Raw genomic sequence first — 5,756 nt, forward strand, 5'->3', positions numbered from 1 at the left:
CAAATGCCCACGAACAGATGAATGGATAGAAAAACTGTGGCACATATACTCAATAGCATACTATTCAGCCATAACAAACAACAAAACCCTGGCTTTTGACAGGAATTGGATGAATAGGGAAGATTTACTGCTGAGTGAAGCAAGCCAGGCTATGAAAGAGAGGCATTGCATGTCCCCACTTAACATGGATGGAGTGTCTGCACTATGTGACTGAAACTTATTGACTAAATCATACAGAAACATCGTTAATCGATGTAAATACCAGATATAGTGAGTGTGAAAGAGGAAGGTCTGAGGAAGGATATTTAGAAGGAAAATAGGGAGGCAAAGCATTAATGGCACAAAGAAATATGGTATTATCTGTTGAATATATTTTGTAGTTTTATCAACTGTACTAGGGAGAAATGTTCACCTGTTGAAATATCCATCTTGTAAACCAAATAATAATGTAATTGAATGTATAAAAGAAAAGAAAATGTAAAAAATAATAAGAAATAAATAAATAAAAGGCATTGAAATAGAAAAAGAAGAGCTGAAACACTGTCTATTCACAGATGATATGATTGTATACATAGAATACGCAATGGAATCCATGAAAAAATTCCTAGAAGTAATACATGAATACAGCAAAGTTGGAGGATGTAAAATCAACATACAGAAATTTATAGCATTTCTATATATGAACAACAGGCCGACTGAGATAGAACTGTAAAGAAAGTAATTCCATTTTCCATAATCACAAAAAGAATAAGATACCTAGGAATAAATCTAACCAAAGAATTTGAAGACATTGACAAGGAAAACTATGAGAAGCTAAAAAAAAAAAAAAGAAAGAAATTGAAAATAACACAAAAAGTGGAAAGACATCTGATGTTCCTGGATTGGAAGAATTAATAAAATCAAGGTGACAATTCTACCAAAATTAATCTACATATTTAACAAAACCCCAATCAAAGTACCAGAGATGTTCTTCACAGATCTAGAAAAGAAAATCATATGATTTGTCTGGAATCATAAAATACCTCATATTGCCAAAGCAATCCTACATGAAAAAAGAGCTGAGTGGATGGCATCTCCCTACCTAACCCAAAAATCTACTACAAAGCTGTGGTAATCAAAACAGCATGGTATTGTCACAGAAACAGACAGGTGGGCCACTGGAACAGAATAGTTTGCCCAGAAATAATCTCCCAGACATACAGCCAATCTATTTTTAATAAAGGGTACCAGTCAATCCAGTGGGGAAAGGAAAACTTCTTCAGTGAATGGTGCAGGGAAAACTGGATATCCACCTGCAGAAAGATGAATATGAACCCCTACATCTCACTATTGACAAAAATCAATTCAAAGTGCATAAAAGATCTAAACTTAAGACCTCAAGCTATAAAACTGCTGCTGAAATTAAATTCTTCCAACAACCCAAATGAATTTGGAAGCAAATTCTTTTCCAGAGCTTGCAGAAAGCAATGCACCTGTGCCTATACTTTTATTAAGCCATGAAAGACTCTCAGCAGAGAATCCAGTTAAAATTCATGCCATTCCCAGACTTCTAACTAATGAAAATTGTGAGATACTAAATGGGTTTTATTTGAAGACTCTAAGTTAGTGGTGAGATGTTATGGAACCAATAGAAAATAAGTGACAATCTTTTAATGTATCTCTTCTTTAATATATAAAAACACTAATGCAAATAAACACTATATTTAATGTGCGTGTGTGTGAGTGTGTGTGTGTGTGTATGTGTTTATTTGTGTTTGTTTGTGTGTGTAATTAACTTGCATATTGAGGTTTTGTGAGCAATTAAAACAATTTGCCTTACTTCCTCTTACCTTCTCCCTATACTATCCTATTTCATTTCCTTTAACTAATAGTAGTAATTTGAGGTATATAATTTTCTCCCTTCCTCTCTGGTGATATATTGATATATACTTATGCTTCTATGCTATTTTAATACAGTAAGAAATATATGTTTTGTGTTTCCCTTTAGTTCCTGGAACAGAGCGCCCCAAACTCCAGTAATTTCCTGAGCCATAGTACTGCTTGGAACATCTTTAGTCATCATCCCTGTTTTCTGACACAAAGTTCCTAATCTTTAGAACTTCCTGAGTAATAAGAATGTCTTTTGTTCTAATGAGGCCAACTCCTGGGGGCTTTTACATAGAGGCTGATCACCAGAAAGACTAAGACATGGTTAGAAGCTTGGAACTTTAAGCTCTAATTCTTTTTTTTTTAATTAAAAAAAATGTATCTATTTCTTTATTTACATTTTTTATACCTTCAATCACATTATTTAGCTTACAAGGTGAACATTTCAATATGTGAACATTTCTCCCCGGTCCAGTTGATCAAAATATAACAACACTATCTCCCTATCCCGACGATGCTCTGTCTCCGTATCCCTCTTCCAAATGTCCTTCCCTAGGCCCCACTCCTCCACACACACTACATCTGGCATTCATACCCATCTCTTGTGTTTGTACATCCTTTAGCCCATCAGTTTCAATCATAGAGTGCAAACCCTCGGTATATATTAAGTGCGGACATACAATGTCTCTCGTTCATAGCCTGGTTTGCTTCACTCAGCAGTAAATCTTCCATATTCTTCCACTTTCTGTCAAAAGCCAGGGTTTTGTTGTTTTTATGGCTGCATAGTATTCCATTGAGTATATGTACCACAGTTTTCCAATCCATTCATCCATATGGGGGCATTTGGGTTGATTTTACGTCTTAGTAATCGTGAAAAGTGCCACAATAAACATAGATGTGCAAGCACTTTTCCAATAAGGAATTATTCTGTCCTTTGAGTAGATGCCAAGGAATGGGATTGCTGGATCATATGGCAGTTTTATTTGTAGATTTTTGAGGAATCTCCAAATTGTTCTCCACAGTGGTTGGACTAATTTACATTCCCACCAGCAAAGTAAGAGAGTTCCCCTTTCACCACACCCCAACCTGGCAAAAAAAAAAAAAAAAAAAAAAAAAAAGAAAGAAAGAATATACTATAAGGTATAACCTGGCTGACTATAAGGTAACACAAGGCTGATGCTATCTAGCTTACTATAGTCATTAAATGGGCATTTTTAATGTATTTTTTAATTTCAAGAAGAGCAGCTTTAGCTGTAATAAGTCAAAGAAATTATAAGGAAATTTGCTTAAAACATGAAGGAAATGGGTTAAGATGCTGTTCAAATAGTAGTTACATGAACCTATCGACAGCTCTATGCAGGACAAAAATCCTTAAAATAGGAAAACAAAGCCTAGAAGAAAATCAGCAATGTTTTACTCAAAAGTCATAAAATTCTCTTTCACCAGTTCATGTACTTTATCTTTTGTGGTGGTTCGATCTACCTGATTAAATACTGGGAAATAATATTCAGCTCCAGACTTGTCCCTATGATTAATTTGTCCATTTTCTTAGTTTTTGAACTCTTATTTCTGTGTGTCTGTAATTAATTTTCCTGGTATAGCACTCCCTTGAGAACTTCTTGTAGATATGGTCCAGTGTTGGTAAATTCTTTCAGGCTTTGTTTATCTGAGAATGTTCTTGTTTTTCTTCCCATATGAAGGATAATCTTGCTGAGTTTAGTATTCTTGGTTGAAATTGCTTTTACCTCAACACTTTGTATTTTCCCATTCTTTCCTCACTTGCATTGTTTCTTATGAGAGGTCCACTGTTAGCCAAGTGGGATATCCTTTGTAGGTAACTTGACGTTTCTTTCTTGCCGATCTTAGTATCTTGTCTTTCTGGTTTTGGTCAATATGGCTATAATGTGTTTTGATGAAGATCTTCTTGGATTGATTCTATTTAGAGTCCTTTGTATTTCTTGGGTGTGGATCTTTGAATGCCTCTCTAGATTTGGAAAGTTCTCTTCCAGGATTTCATGTAATAGATTATCAATGCCCTTATGAGTCTTTTCTCCTTCAGGGAAACCAATTACCTGGATATTTGGATGTTTGATGGTATCTTGTATTTCTCATATATTAATTTCAGTTTTTGAGCAATTTTCTCAGTCTTCATGGTGGATTTTTCTAGGCCAGCGATTCTATCTTCTATGTCTGAGATTAGATTTGTTGTATGACCTAGTACTTTAGTACTTTCAAGGAAGTTTTTGACTTCTGTATTATAGCCGTCATCTCTAACAGGTCCATTTGATTCTTTTTAGAGTGTGTATTCCCTCTTTTAGATCTTGCAAGAATTACTTCACCTTCTGGAACTCATCAGCTCCATTCTCCTGCCTCTTCTGAAGTTCATTGTCTCTCTTCTCTTCCATCTCTGATAGCTTTGTCATTATGAATATTCTAAATTTTTATGAGACATTTCCATGAGTTTCATTTTACTCTCTGAGGATGAAGAGAAGTTAATATTTTCACATGGAAGAAATACATTTTCTTGCTTTCCCATATTTCTTGTGACCCTGCAGTGATTTCTAGTCATTTGAAAGATGGTGCGTTTCTTCCTAATTCTTGAAGTTCAATCTGATCATTCCAAGGTATGCAGAAGAGTTGAGCTGCCTCTATGTTCCTTGCTGCCCAGATGCCTTCAGATGTACCTGGCTGCTGGATGCTAAAGCCAAAGGGGGAGTCTGTGGGGAGAGGGAGAGGAGGAAATTTATAAAAGAATGGAGGACAGTAAAGAAAAAAAATGGAGAAACTGTTTACTTGCCTACAGGTCTGGGATGATCCTGGACTGGGGTGGGGTGGGGGGTCTGGAGGTGAAGCGGTGGGAGCAGTGTTGCCTATTCCTCTATGTCCCTTGCTACGCAGATGCCTTCAAATGTACCTGGCTGCTGGCTGCTACAGCCAAAAGGGCAGTCTGTGGGGAGAGGGAGAGGAAGAAATTTATAAAAGAATCAAGGACAGTAAAGAAACACAAAAAGGAGAAACTGTCTACCTGCCTATGTGTCTGGAGAGATCATGGACTGGGGAGTCTGGAGGTGAGGTGGTGGGGGCAGTGTTGCCCCTGCCTCTGTGTCCTTTGCTGTACAGATGCCTTCACATGTATCTGGCTGAGGGCTACTACAGCCAAAGGAGCTGTCTATGGGTCTGGGTGGATCCTGGAGTGCGGGAGTCTCAAAGTGAGTTGGTAGGGGTGCCCCTGCCTCTGTGTCCCTTGCTGCCCAGATGTTTTCAGATATACCTGGCTGCTGGCTGCTACAGCCAAAGGGGCACTCTGTGGGGAGAGAAAGAGAAGGAAATTTAAAAAGAATGGAGGACAGCAAAGAAAAAAAGTGGAAAAACTGTCTACTTGATTATGGGTCTGGGTGGATCCTGGACAGGGGGTCTAGAGGTGAGACGTTGAGGGCCCCTAACTTTGTGTCCCTTGCTGCACAGATGCCTTGAGATGTACCTGGCTGCTGGCTGCTACAGCCAAAGGGGCAGTCTGTGGTTCTGGGGGGATACTGGACTGGGGTGTCTGGAGGTGAGACGGTGGGGGGCAGTGTTGCCCCTGCCTCTGTGTCCCTTGCTGCACAGATGCCTTGAGATGTACCTGGCTGCTGGCTGCTACAGCCAAAGGGACAGTCTATGGGTCTGTGTGGATCCTGGACTGAGGGGTCTGAAAGTGAGGCGGTGGGGGCAGTGCTGCCCTTGCCTCTGTGTCCCTTGTTGCCCTGATGCCTTCTCATGTACTGGACTGCTGGATGCTACATTCTAAGGAGCAGTCTGTGGGGAAAAGGAGAGGAAGAAATTTATAAAAGAATGAAGGACAGGAAAGGGAAAATATATAGAGAAACTGTCTACTTGCCTATGAGTCTGGG

The 5,756-nt window shown here is 38.7% G+C and overlaps 1 pseudogene; it reads left to right on the plus strand.

Moving 5' to 3' along the window:
- The window catches only part of LOC102503348 (protein TOPAZ1-like), a 19,232-nt pseudogene extending 14,145 nt beyond the window's left edge, over positions 1–5,087 (plus strand).
- The last annotated feature ends 669 nt before the right edge of the window (positions 5,088–5,756 follow it).

This window comes from Tupaia chinensis, unplaced genomic scaffold, assembly GCF_000334495.1.
Source record: "Tupaia chinensis unplaced genomic scaffold, TupChi_1.0 Scaffold141474_1, whole genome shotgun sequence".
NCBI classification, from domain to species: Eukaryota; Metazoa; Chordata; class Mammalia; order Scandentia; family Tupaiidae; genus Tupaia; species Tupaia belangeri.